General features: G+C 44.7%; 1 protein-coding gene across 2 annotated transcripts in view; it reads left to right on the top strand.

Annotated features, from left to right (window-relative positions):
• The window catches only part of PGF (placental growth factor), a 185,634-nt gene that overhangs the window by 54,081 nt on the left and 116,752 nt on the right, over positions 1-14,801 (top strand). The window lies entirely within an intron of this gene.

Raw genomic sequence — 14,801 nt, 5'->3', positions numbered from 1 at the left:
CAGTGATTGACCCAGTTCCTGGGAGAGGAATGGTGTGTGGGGGAAACCTGCATCTGGTATTTAGCCGTCACACTGCACCTGGGCTGGGTCAGCCCAGGCCCACAGAAACAGAGGCCGAAGTCCAGACGTCAGAAGCCAACACAGGAGGAGCTCCCCTCTGAAGTTTTGGTGGAAAGGAAATTGGCAGTGATGTCAGCCAGGGGTGGAGCTGAGGCCCTCGGAAGAGCTCTTCACAGAGAAAACTTGACGGCACCATATTGCATTGTCCCAGAATGCAGTGCAGGAGGGTTGGGACAGAGGTTGCAGGATGATGTGGCTTCCTAGGATTGGCTAGGGATGCCTCACATCTTGAACTTCCCACTCCTCCTTACAAACCCATGCTTAACAAGACCCTGGACCCGGAATGGACAGCTGGAAAGAGAAGCCACATAATACCCTACAAATATGGACTAAATACTTTGTTTGCTTTGACCCCCAGGACTAGATGTGTCTCTGCAGGCCTGGTGGCACTGGCCCTCCTATGCCCTTGAGGCCCAGTGGGAGAAGTCCTGGACCCCACTGTCCCCCTTAGTGCACTCAACCACAACAGACAGGAGGAGGAGACGGTTGGTGCAGGGAACCGTAGACCCAACTCCCAGCCATTTGCACCTTTTAGGGGCCGGGAGCTAGATCTCACCACCAGGAGCAAAAGGAGACAAGAAATGTGAAAATCAGCCCAACAGGGCCCACGTTGTGCTCCTTTCAAGAATTTACTCTTAACCTGAAAGCAAAGTGAGAATGTGGGGCTCGCAGTAACTTCTGCTATTCCTCCTGGGGTGGGCCAGGGCCCAAGGGTTGGTGCGTCTTTGTTTTTATTATTCTTGGGAAGAGGAGTATGCTTGGAGCCTCTACTCCTGAAGCCAGTTTCTGGCCCAGTAGGGCCCATTTTTTGGATACCTCAAAGATGCCTGCTCTGGGCTGATACTTCCCTGTCTGCACTTCTTATGAGCAGGGGGTAAAAGGGTAGCTCCGGCCATGGGCAGGAGGCAGCAAGATGTGCTGCTCCGGCCCGTCGGGGGCAGAAGGAATGTGGCTGGCTTCCACAAAGCACGACAGGATGGGTGCTTCACCCAGGAGCCCACGGGGTCGCAGTGGCTTTGGAGCTCTCACCCCGCATCATCACCCAACTTGAGTATAACTATCTGGACGCACTGGGTGGAAGCATAGCACCTCCAACCTAAAAACATTCCAGGAGCACATCATAATTTCCCGTGAGGGCTGATTTTACACATCCCCTCCCTTGTGATGCTGCAAAGAAGAGCAGGGTCCACAAAATTAGTAAGTGCAGGAAGTGCAGCAGCCCCCCATAAATATTTTATAAAAACGAACCCTAAGTCTCTTTACCATTTTTAAACTCTCCCAGAGTTGGGGCCTGGAGCTCTTCAGCTCTGTGGTTGGTCCTATGGCTACATAATGTTACCTCAAGAGGGTGAAAAAAAGACTAAGACGTTTGTTGTTAAATCCTATGTTTTATTATTAATTGTATTGCTGAACATGGCTATGCATTATTAATAATGAATGCATTTGCATATGGTTATTGATTCAATCGGTTTTAATGATGAAACCTCAACATGTGATTGTTGATTTTATTGTTACATTGTTGGCAAAGTCAATAGGTCTACCTATACTGATGTGTTGTAATTATAGGGTTCATGACCCTCTAGGAGTGAAAAGTGAAATAAGGGTGTCACCAAAGGTACATTCTTTGATAGATTGAATTTATACCCCTTTATTTCTTTAACTTGTGTAATCTCAGTTAACGGAGTGTAATACTATTTAGCATACTTATATATGTAGGCACCAGTTGAGACTCTTTACCCCCCCCCCTTTCCTCTTGTTCTTTCTCCTTTTTATATATTATATATTATGTCTCACCTTGACAACAATTGGATTCATAATCTTTTATCTGACATATAATTGTAAACTGTTCACAACCATGCCGTAAATTGTAATGGGCATGTATATCGGATGATATCCTCTATGTGTACAACTATTCTAAATTGTTTTGTTTAACAAAGTTTTGTATAATTATAAAAAACAATAAAAAAACAAGGGGTGTCACCAAAGGTACCTCCATCTACCTGATGTATACATTTGTAAATTAATGCATAGTACTTAGTATTGTTTGTGTAATAAATGAACTTTTTCTTTTTAAAGAATATACACTGGCTGGACATTAATTAATTGAATGGTGTTATTGGGTGCCAGCTAATGGAGATTACTAGCTCACACTACCTCCCCTGAGTCTGCTTTGGACTGCTCTACTTCTTTACCCTGAGAGTGCCTAATGCTACAATGTGTAAGAATAACAGGAGGGGACCCATAAACCAGGTTGGGATGGGTGTATAATGTAAATAGAAACAATTCCCAACAGGTATTATTTAGGAGACAATTTACACAATGTATGCAATTAGCATTACAAGAAAAACCAACAAGGAGTCACTGGAGTTCTTTGAAAAGGTATTATTCACCAATAATAAACAAGGTTTTTTTTCTCATAGGGTAATACAGTTAAACAGCACTGTACAGAAGGAATCATTGACAACCCAGTGGCACTTGATAAGTGGTGATATATACAGTAGGTGACTGTGAAGGTGCAAGTGCTAGAGTGAGCAGCGTGATCGGCGCATAGTGACAGATAATAAAACAATGGTGACTCCAAAATAAGATCAAGTTGTAGTCACTTAAAACATGATTCAAAACAATTTAACAGGAGCACCAAGCTTGATATGCGTCTTATGATTATGCTGTAAGGTCGACGGCGTTTCGATCCCTGTGATTTGGGATCATCATCAGGACGGGGTTGTCGATGTGGACAGTGAACATCAGCCAGATCGAGTTTTCATGGGCTGGGTGTCCTGGCGGAGGCTCAGGAGTGGAAGGCTGATCCTGTAAATCGTCGCGTCAGATCAGCGGAGGGGTAGTCGGGCGCCTGTGTCAATCAAGGCAGGATGTGTAAATTGTCTCCTAAATAATACCTGTTGGGAATTGTTTCTAATGCTACAATGGGCACAATGACCGCATAGACTGTTTTGCCGGATTTTCCTTTTGGAGGATTGCTACTAATACGATTGGAACGCTGTTTCTATTGATTTCTTGCCTTGAGAAAGCCCTTGGCATGCCAGCCAGTTTGGGTGAAACAATTGTCAACTGCACTTGGTTACATTTGGCTCAAACCCTGATGTTTTCAATAAAAGCAAAGCAAATCAAAAACACAATTAATCTCTTGGACATTTATTCCTGAAAACTAGCAGCCCGTCCCGACCTTGTCCGGGAGCAATTAGGCTTCAGGGCCCCCGCCCGCCCCGACATTGTCCGTGGGTCCCCCGGAGTAGCAGCCCGTCCCGACCTTGGCTTCAGGGCCCCCTCCCGCCGGACATTGCCCGTGGGTCCCCCGGAGCCTTACCTCATCTGCCGCACCTCCCCGCGCTCCCGAGTTCACCGGTCCGCCGCTCCTCGCCGCTCCTCCCCGCCTTTCCGCCGCTCCTCTCCTCTCCTCTCCTCCCAGCCTGTCCGCAGCTCCTCGCAGCTCCTCACCGCTCCTCCCCGCCTGTCCACCGCTCCTCCCCGCGCTCATGTCCGCCGCTGATCCTCGCGCTCCTGAACGCCGCTCCTCCCCGCGCTTCTGATGTCAGCACCCACGTCGCGCCCGGCGCTACTTCCATGGGACTTCTTTTTTTTTTTTTCTTGTGCATTTTTTAAATAACTTATATTTTTTTAATTTATTTAGCCTAAGTCCATCTGCACACCCTGACAATTACAACGATGTATCGGGTGTGTGGATTGGCGCCGTGGTTCCCGAGTTTACCCGCCTCAAAGGTTCAAAGTTCTTCCTTTATAATAGTAGTATAGATAAACCATAAACTTCCTAGGCATGGCATGTTTGTTCTCAATTACATTTGTGGACATATTACTTTGGAAGGACTCACGCCCTCCACAACTAATAACCCATCTTCCTATAGCCCTCCTATAATTTTACATCTGGTGTGTCCTAGGGATAAAACAGTGGAGCAGTAGTCGGGAATTTCCTCTATTGTTAGCTGTACACACTGCACATTGCCCTACAGTTGGTTTCACCATCAAAAAGTTACTTCAAAACTGATATCAAATCATGATTCTCTCTCTGTGGGATGGTTGGTATATTCACAAAGGTATAACTGAAAAGGAGAACTGGTGAGTGGAAGGGTGAGGTTGCCCTCCATAAGAAGCACCCATGCAAGTATTTTTGATGTTCCTGTGTGGTTTCAATACATGTTTCCCTGCTATACCTTTCACAGTTCTGTATATTGAGATTAGAACATCCATAGGTTTATTTAGTGCCCTGCATTCCTAGTGATGTTTGGCAATTAGCCCTGAGGTATACAATTGTATGTGTAAGACTAACATACCTATTTTCATTTTTAAACATACAATACCCTATAGTATGTGTGTTCGTAACACCCACATATGAGTACAGACAGATCTTTGACCAATATTAGATTATAAATACCATATTTTTCATTTCCAGGTGTCTCCTTGAATACTGATTTTTACATTGTAATGCCTTATTTTTCTCTCCTCTTCTGATTGATTGAGAATAATGAGACAACGTGCTGTATGACATGATAGATTCAACCTAGAAATATAGTTAGCATGGCATATCAAGTTAAAGAAGCTGGAGTGTTTCTGTATGTTCCCCGCTTAGTTGAGCCTTCTCCAAAAGCCTGATGTCAGTGAAGCACGTTTCGGCTACATGGACCACTTGAGTTTCCATATACCCATGGAAATCCCTTTTATGGAATGGTGGCCTATTGCCCATCTTCTTCCCTTGAAGAATCGCAAACACAGCTAACATTTTTTTCCCGATTGGGAAGGACTGTTTCTCCCAGTTTGGATTACTTTTTTTGATTATCAGATATCAAGAAAATATATCTGTCCACTGAGAAGTTAATGCCTTCAATTAGGAGTGTTGCAAACGTCTCCACTATTTATTTCCACAACAGGATAAGTGGTTCTTCAATAAATATCTAAAGAACCAACCTGGTTTAGCTGACAGGCATAAACTGTCATGCATACACTCCCACGTGCATTAGTATCTGCTATACAGAACATACAGTTTAGTGGAATGAGTTCATAAATACATTTGTCACAACTATACACTTGCTGGGTGTTATAGGAAGGGATGGTGCACCAGAATAAGAAGTCCAGAGAAGTTGTAGTATTTAGAAAAAATTATGTTATTGTTTCAATTCTTTAAAAGGCCTCAGCCAACGCGTTTCGTTCACGTAGGAACTTCGTCAGGGCTGAAAAAGCACAAATAAAACCACTAAATACAAAGACATACATGACAAATAAATATGCAAAAATATATACGACAATATACAAAAATATATCAATAGAAGTACATTCATAACTATGTACAATTAATACAAGAACTAAACCGAACGGGAGAACAAGTCGGTTTACGTTGTAATATTAGTGACAAGAAACAGATAAGTACAATAACCACAAAAAGAATAAAGCTGGGGGGAGGGAAAAAGAAACAACGAAAGAAGAAAGAAGAGCAAATGGGAGAAAAACTCAAGAAATTGTTTTTTCTCTTTCTTATTTCTCCACTTTACCTAAAAACACACACAGGAACTGGCATGTAAGTAAATATGTTAATAAACATTCCTTAATTAACATATGAGGCATAATATGCTAACAATAAAAAAAAATTGCTCACGTAATGGTCAGATACCAACCAGGCAAAATAGAAGGGAGTTTAGGAAGAAAGAAGGCATGGACAGAAAAAGAAACACGAGAAGCAGATTTATAACAAACGCACAATTAAAACAAATAAAGTAAAAGGAGAAGATAAAAACCGTTGGGTACCTAGCAAACAAATATGTCACCCAATTAATATCAAAAGGGGGATTGCATTACACTAGGAGATCTAATGTCAAAGAACCTCATGGGGCCAAGAAAGAGAAACATGACATCAACCTCTTTACATGAGGGGCTACCACAGTATCACACGGGAAAATCAATCTCTGGACTCACCTAGATTGTTTTTTGGAGTCCCATGAAGCAGCCAAGTAAATGCAAATCAAATCAACAACCTCCACGTTGTGGGTAGGTCAACTTCTAAACAAATCAATAGAAGATGACAAATCTTAATCAAACATCACAAATAAATACACAAAGAGAAAAAAAAAACAGAAGAAGGTACACCGGCACCGAATTAGGTCCACAGTAACCAGTGACCGATAATAGTAATAATCAAACGTCTCACCTTATAATAAGTAGAAGAGATGTGATAAGTAAAGTCTCAGAAGGCCAATTGACATCAAACAAGGCAGAGGTATTCGCAGTCCAGGAAGAAAAGGATAACAACAGTGGTAGTAGGTCTATGTACAAATAGATAAAAATGTATTAAAGACTCGGCGAGAACCTAGAAACCGATACCCCCTTCATGATAAAACAGACTGTCCCTCATTGGAAAAAAAAGGGACAGAAGGAGACATCTCCAGAAACCACCACATAAAAAATATGACTGGAGTAACATAAGTTAGAAGGCGAGCACCAAGGATAATTGAACCTAAAAAAGCTGTCATAAATGGCAAAGTGCGTGTCCCAGCATGTCATGAGGATAGTGCAAAGTAGAAATGCTCACCAAAATAAGTAAGTCAAATGGGTCAAAGTCGTCGACGTATCAGACAATGGACCATGTAGTGGAAATACAACTGCCATAAAGACAAAGCAAAAAATAACAAATAAAGACATATAACGGATGTGATACCATGGACATAAAAGCACACAAATAAAACTCAACAGTCGTAGAATCATAAAATATAAACGAAGATCGTGTACATAAATGCGAACACCTGTTTAGAGAGTGGTAACCACCTCTCAACAAGAACCGCTGCCACAAAGTGCCCAGAGGTGTGGGTATATCAAATCCGGGGGTAAGAGCTAATGACAAAAAGCAAATCATTAGTATCCAGTGACCGTGACATAATAACCCATATGCTGTGTCCATTTATCTGAAAATTAAGGTAAAATCTTGAATACAAATATATTCCCTGCATTTAAGCAAAAAACGAGGTGAGATAGGGCATATATAACCCCATATCACCAAGGGCGTAGTATCCTCCCCGTCTGCGTTGATATTTTCTATCTGAAGAGAAAACGCGAAAATAGACAGTATTTAAATCACTCCGTACGAAATTACTTGTGTTCTACCTAGTACAGACGAATAATGCATAAGGGTTGTATACCCAGGGCGCCCCGTGTTGGTGTAAATACTAAAACAACATTAGAAAGGTCAGGGATGGCGGGATGTATAGGTTCTGCATCCACCTCCAGACCTCCCGAGGCGTCTCCGGGAGCAACGTTCATTTTAGTGACTTTCTTGTTTGGAAACTTTTAAATTTGCCTACCTGCACTGCTTTCTTAGCGCTCTGGACCTAGCGCTCTGATCCTCCCTGGCTGCCCTCTCTCCTGCACGCGACCCAGACCGCCTCCGCTGATCGCCCCCTCCTTGCCTGACTCTCGGAGTGGAACGGGCGGCTCCACCATCTTGGGCGGGTCTGGGCTCTGCGCTGCAGTTCTTTGGCCCCTCCCCCCCTGGCAAAGTACTTTAGGCGGCCGGCTGATCGAGCGCCTATCCTGCATCCACCTCCAGACCTCCCGAGGCGTCTCCGGGAGCAACGTTCATTTTATTGACTTTCTTGTTTGGAAACTTTTAAATTTGCCTACCTGCACTGCTCTCTTAGCGCTCTGGACCTAGCGCTCTGATCCTCCCTGGCTGCCCTCTCTCCTGCACGCGACCCAGACCGCCTCCGCTGATTGCCCCCTCCTTGCCTGACTCTCGGAATGGGACGGGCGGCTCCACCATCTTGGGTGGGTCTGGGCTCTGCGCTGCAGTTCTTTGGCCCCTCCCCCCTTGCTACGCCCCCCTGATTCTCCTCCCTCATGTGTCCCTACATCTTGGTTACTCATTCCCGGCCGCGCCGAAGGCGCGCCGAAGTTGCGCCTAAGTTAAGCCCGTCTGCGCCCGTCCGGGCCGGGACCAGGGGCCACACACTCTGCTCCTTTTTTGGTTTATACTTCAGCTCAACTCATAGCTCTCTCTGCTATCCCCTCACCTTCCCCTTCACTACTGCGTCATCTTGATACATTCGGCATTCTCGCCTCTTCCCCTTCTCACCCGATCCCGGTCTCTCGCAGCCTTACCCTTCCCTCTGTTGACCCCCCTCCTGTCCCCCGTCCCTCCCCTGTTCCTACTGTAGCCTCCGCTTACCTCCTCAACACCCGCTCTGCAGTCAAACATCAGACGGCACTTTTCAACCTTTTGACCACTGACTCCCCAGATTTCCTTTTCCTGACTGAAACTTGGTTCACCGCCGATTCCCTCCCCGATCTTTTAGCCATTCTCCCCGATACCCATTACGCCCTCCGAGCTGACCGCCCGGACGGTAAGGTTAGGGGAGGTGTGGCGATGATCATTCGGTCGACCCTCAAATTTCAACTTCTTATTCACCCCCCCATACCCAACGTGGACTACTTGGTGGCCCGCTCCCTTAACCTTTCTGCCCCCCTCACTGTTGTCCTCGTGTACCGTCCCCCTCAATCTATGCCTTCCTTTGTAGCCTCCCTTCAAGACCTTTTGGCCACCTTGGTGGTCAACAATTCTTCCGTCCTTCTGCTCGGCGACTTTAACTTTTGGCCGGGCGATTCTAGGGAAGATCTTTCCTCTAAAGACTTTTCTGCCACCCTCCAGTGCTTAAACCTCACATCTCATGTCACAGTCCCCACCCACGCCCAGGGTCACATCCTGGATCAAATCTGGTCCTCACGTCCTGTCGTCTCACCTCCCTCTATATCCCCTTGTGTTTGGTCGGATCACTTTATTATCTCCTTCTCTATTCACTTGGGCGCGGTCGACAAGCCCCCTTTTCCGAAAAACATTCTAGCCCGTAATTGGAATCAGACCGACCTTGATTCCCTCTCGCTTACCTTGGCTTTCTCTGCCCCAGACCTCACTGATCTTCCCCTCGAATCCCAGGTCAACGCCATTGGCACATGGCTATCTTCCTCGTGTGATCTAGTTGCCCCGCTTAGAAAGATCAAGGCGGTCCGCACCTACGACGCGCACAAATGGTTTTCTCCAGAGCTTAAAACGCTTAAACTCGACCTTAGGCGGTCGGAACGCCACTGGAGACGGAATTACTGTCCCTCTGCGCGCCAAATATAAACTACTTCTCACCGAATATAAAAAAGCGATCCTAGTGGCTAAAACCGCACATTTCACCGAGAGAGTAGCTCTCTCTGCTAACAAATCTCGTGAAATCTTCTCCCTGGTTCACAATCTTGCCACCTCTGATCGCTCCACCCCCAGTCTGGTCCCCTCACAGTCCCTCTGTTCCTCACTTAATGATTTCTTCATCGATAAGATCGTGAAGATTAAAGCCAACATCCCCACTGTGCCTCAACCCCGTCTCACTTGTCTTCTCCCTCCTCCCCCTTCCTCCTTCGCTCTCTTCCCCCCTATCTCCCCTGATTTATTTCTAAAACTTCTGGTCAAAGTCAAGTCTGACTCTCCCGCGGACTGTGCGCCGGCACGCATTCTTAAAACTCTCTTCACTAACTGCCCCGTCCCCCCTCTCGTATTTCTTAATTCCTCTCTGGCTCTCGGTTCTGTCCCCTCTTCCTTTAAATCCGCTATAGTCCTCCCTATCCTAAAAAAAACCGGTCTGGATCCCTCTCTCCCCTCTAATTTTCGACCCATTTCCCTTCTTCCCTATCTTGGCAAGATCCTTGAAGCCCATGTTACCTCCTGCCTCTCCACTTACATCGAGGAGAATGGCCTCTTGGCATCCCATCAGGCGGGCTTCCGCCCGGGCCATTCCACGGAGGCGGTGGTCCTGGCAGTCTTGGACGAACTCGAGGGGAAGGCCGACTCTAACCTCCCCCAAGCCCTGGTCCTTCTCGATCTGTCCGCTGCGTTTGACACGGTTGACCACTCCATCCTTCTCGACCGTGTCAGCGCAGCGGGCATTCGGGGCGCGGCCTTTTCTTGGCTTGCGTCCTTCCTTCGGGACAGGTCCCAGGCGGTTCACCTCTCCGGCTTCTCTGCCCCTCCCCGCCTGGTCACTTGTGGCGTTCCCCAAGGTTCCTCTCTTTCCCCCCTTCTTTTCAATCTTTATATCCATCCCCTCATCACCTCCCTTCTTGAGCTGGGGGTCTCTGTGTACAATTATGCAGATGACCTCCAGCTCGTTTTTTACCTTTCTTCTACCCCTGATTCTCTCCCTAAGTTTTGTTCCACCTTAGTTTTTATTTCTGAGTGGATGAGCGCTAACCAGTTGAAGCTCAATCCAGACAAGACGGAACTTGTCCTCACTGGTGGTCCCTCCAACTCTTGGTCTCCTGCACATTGGCCCCTTTCTTTTGGTCCCCCTCCCTTGCCCGCTTCCTCCGTTCGTACCCTTGGTATCAAAGTCAGTCATGACTTATCCATGCACAGCCAGATCAGTTCCGTCGTGTCTTCTTGTTTTTTGTCCCTCCGTCTTATCCGGAAAATTTCGAGGTTTTTTTCCACCGACACACTTAAAACCATAGTCATGGCCCTTGTCACCTCCCGCCTCGACTATGGGAATGGCCTGTACGTGGGCATACCTGCCTACGAAATCCGCCGACTCCAGGCCATTCAAAACCAAGCTGCCCGCCTCATCCTCTCCCTCCATAAATCCTCTCGCATCACCCCTGTTCTCAAGTCCCTTCATTGGCTTCCTGTCCGTTTCAGATCTTTCTTTAAACTGGCCTGTCTAGCCTTTCGGGCTCACTCCTGCTCTGCTCCCCTGTTCATCACTTCTCTCATCTCCTCTCATGTCCCCAGCCGCACTCTTCGTTCCTCTTCCCTCTCTCTTCTGCACATCCCCCGCTTCCGTAAATCCAGAATGGGGGGCACTCGGTTTTCAGTCCTGGCCCCCCAGTTCTGGAACAGTCTTCCACTCTCCATTCGTTCCATCCCCATCTACACTCACTTCCGCAAAGCCCTCAAAACCTTCCTTTTCTCTCAGGCATTCCCCTCCTAGTCTCCCTGGGTTCCCTCTGCGAGCTCTGATCAGGTCCTCAGCGCCAGGAAGCCGCTTGGCCGCAGTGCGCTTTACCAAATATTTTTTTCATTTCATTAATATATTTGTATTCAAGATTTTACCTTACTTTTCAGATAAATGGACACAGCATATGGGTTATTATGTCACGATCACTGAATACTAATGATTTGCTTTTTGTCATTAGCTCTTACCCCTGGTTTTGATATACCCACACCTCTGGGCACTTTGTGGCCGTGGTTCTTGTTGAGAGGTGGTTACCACTCTCTAAACAGGTGTGTTCGCATTTATGTACACGATCTTCGTTTATATTTTATGATTCTACGACTGTTGAGTTTTATTTGTGTGCTTTTATGTCCATGGTATCACATCCGTTATATGTCTTTATTTGTTATTTTTTGCTTTGTCTTTATGGCAGTTGTATTTCCACTACATGGTCCATTGTCTGATACGTCGACGACTTTGACCCATTTGACTTACTTATTTTGGTGAGCATTTCTACTTTGCACTATCCTCATGACATGCTGGGACACGCACTTTGCCATTTATGACAGCTTTTTTAGGTTCAATTATCCTTGGTGCTCGCCTTCTAACTTATGTTACTCCAGTCATATTTTTTATGTGGTGGTTTCTGGAGATGTCTCCTTCTGTCCCTTTTTTTTCCAATGAGGGACAGTCTGTTTTATCATGAAGGGGGTATCGGTTTCTAGGTTCTCGCCGAGTCTTTAATACATTTTTATCTATTTGTACATAGACCTACTACCACTGTTGTTATCCTTTTCTTCCTGGACTGCGAATACCTCTGCCTTGTTTGATGTCAATTGGCCTTCTGAGACTTTACTTATCACATCTCTTCTACTTATTATAAGGTGAGATGTTTGATTATTACTATTTGATTATCGGTCACTGGTTACTGTGGACCTAATTCGGTGCCGGTGTACCTTCTTCTGTTTTATTTATTTATTATTATTTTATTTTCTCTTTGTGTATTTATTTGTGATATTTGATTAAGATCTTTGTCATCTTCTATTGATTTGTTTAGAAGTTGACCTACCCACAACGTGGAGGTTGTTGATTTGATTTGCATTTACTTGGCTGCTTCATGGGACTCCAAAAAACAATCTAGGCGAGTCCAGAGATTGATTTTCCTGTGTGATACTGTGGTAACCCCTCATGTAAAGAGGTTGATGTCATGTTTCTCTTTCTTGACCCCATGAGGTTCTTTGACATTAGATCTCATAGTGTAATGCAATCCACCTTTTGATATTAATTGGGTGACATATTTGTTTGCGAGGTACCCAACGGTTTTTATCTTCTCCTTTTATTTTATTTGTTTTAATCGTGCGTTTGTTGTATATATGCTTCTCGTGGTTCTTTTTCTGTCCATGCCTTTTTTTTCTGTCCATGCCTTCTTTCTTCCTAAACTCCCTTCTATTTTCCCTGGTTGGTATCTGACCATTACGTGAGCAAAATTGTTTTGTTCATTGTTAGCATATTATGCCTCATATGTTAATTAAGGAATGTTTATTAACATATTTATTTACATGCTAGTTCCTGTGTGTGTTTTTAGGTAAAGTGGAGAAATAAGAAAGAGAAAAAACAATTTCTTGAGTTTTTCTCCCATTTGCTCTTCTTTCTTCTTTCGTTGTTTCTTTTTTTCCCCCAGCTTTATTCTTTTTGTGGTTATTGTACTTATCTGTTTCTTGTCACTAATATTACAACGTAAACAGACTTGTTCTCCCGTTCTGTTTAGTTCTTGTATTAATTGTACATAGTTATGAATGTACTTCTGTTTATATATTTTTGTATATTGTCGTGTATATTTTTGCATATTTATTTGTCATGTATGTCTTTGTATTTAGTGGTTTTATTTGTGCTTTTTCAGCCCTGACGAAGTTCCTATGGGAACGAAACGCGTTGGCTGAGGCATTTTAAAGAATTGAAACACTAAAGGAATTTTTTCTAAATACTACAACTTCTCTGGACTTCTTATTCTGGTGCACCATCCCTTCCTTTAGGATTTGGTATCTGTCTCGATAGTGGAGCTTCTCTGTGGCTAGTTCCAGATGTTTTTGTGCACAGCCTCTTACTGACTATCCAATACTGAAATTTAAGTGCAAAACCTTGGTCAGCCACAGTTGTGTTGCTTCAACTTGCTGGGTGTTTCCTATTGGTTTACAATAGCATACAGTTGCCAAGTTCTTTTCAAGTCCACTCAATTCCTTCTAGAGCAAATGACTTCATTAAAGGCTTATTTAGCCATTGATGAACTATACTGTGTTTTCACCAAGACAATTGAGGAATATACTAAGCTGCTCTTGCTGACTATATCCCGCCATAATTTGTGATGTCCTCCTATCTGATGCTGAACTCTGTGCTTTTAGAGAAGCTGCTGTCTTAGTAGCTCCTCTGAAGGCACTGAAGCTTTGCTGTGCAGACACTATCTTCAGTGCACCTGCACAGCAAAGTTTCTTTTTAAACTCCCAGATCTGGAGTTTGTTTTTGAAAAATAAAAAAAGAAATGTTCCTGAAAATGTAGGGAGTTTTCTCCAAGAGTGTAGGGGTTATTTATTTGTGTTCCCTTTTCGGGCCGCCAGGCTTTCCCTGATGGTCCCAAACAGGAAGAAAATACTTAAGAACACCTGGCCTAAAAAGGGTGCATGATCTTGGGGTCCTTCGACCATTAGCCTAAGGTTATCCGAGCAATTGAACAGGAACTGTGGCAGACAGGGTACTCCACCTTGCTTGTGTTATAATGGGTCGCTCACTCCCATATTCACAGTGGCAAAAATATTGCTTCACCAGAGCTGTTGTCTGTATAAGCTTGTCAGTGCTCTAATGATCACTTCTCTCTTTGCTTGAATGGGATCCTGACGTGTACACACCACAATCTAGGGATGTACCATCTACCTGTCACTCCGCTTTAGCAGTAGGGAAGAGAATTCTTCAATTGAGGGCATTTGAATAAAGAGCAGGGGTGTGCCATTCTCATTAGTTGAGGGAGAAACCGCAGGAAATCTCACAACGTGATGCCAGTTTGGGGATTTTTTTTTATCTCAGCCACCTGAATTGGGTCTTCTGAGCACCTTCTCCAAACACCAACTCCAACTGACTTCTCATGACAGTCACACACCGCACTCCACATGGCCTTGACTAGCCATCCAAGTATCACACAGCCATTCAGAACAGTGGAGCATAAATATACTGCATTTCCATAACTAGATAACCAATTGCTGCAGGGCTTATGGCAGGTTCATTCACCACGTGCATACCTCCAGTTTTGAAATGCACGTCCAAAAAGAGGATCGCTGAATTAAGTTAAAACAAGGTGACGCCATAAGGAAACCCACTGACCTCTCTGAACTTCTCAAATGTATTTCCGTTATTCCTAAGTAACAGTATTGTATGAAAATATTCACAACCTCCAACTCTACCACGAGGAGCGGATTAATTTGCCTACATCCTTTTACACAACACACACGTCTAATCCATGCCATGCTCACCCTTATTTGTATACCTTGCTTTAATGCTATATTCAGTCTTTCAGCCAATCCACTATTCCTTGGGTGACAAAGAGCTGAACTGAGGAAGATAAATACGTCATTAGACAGACATGATGCTAAGGAGGAAATTTTGAGTAAATATAAGGAGCTGTGCTGAGCAACTTCAAGCCAACGCGGCTCC

The sequence above is a fragment of the Lissotriton helveticus genome, chromosome 9 (assembly GCF_964261635.1).
Source record: "Lissotriton helveticus chromosome 9, aLisHel1.1, whole genome shotgun sequence".
Lineage (NCBI taxonomy): Eukaryota > Metazoa > Chordata > Amphibia > Caudata > Salamandridae > Lissotriton > Lissotriton helveticus.
Note: the sequence above shows the minus strand (reverse complement) of the source record. Positions and strands in the feature narration are given on the sequence as shown.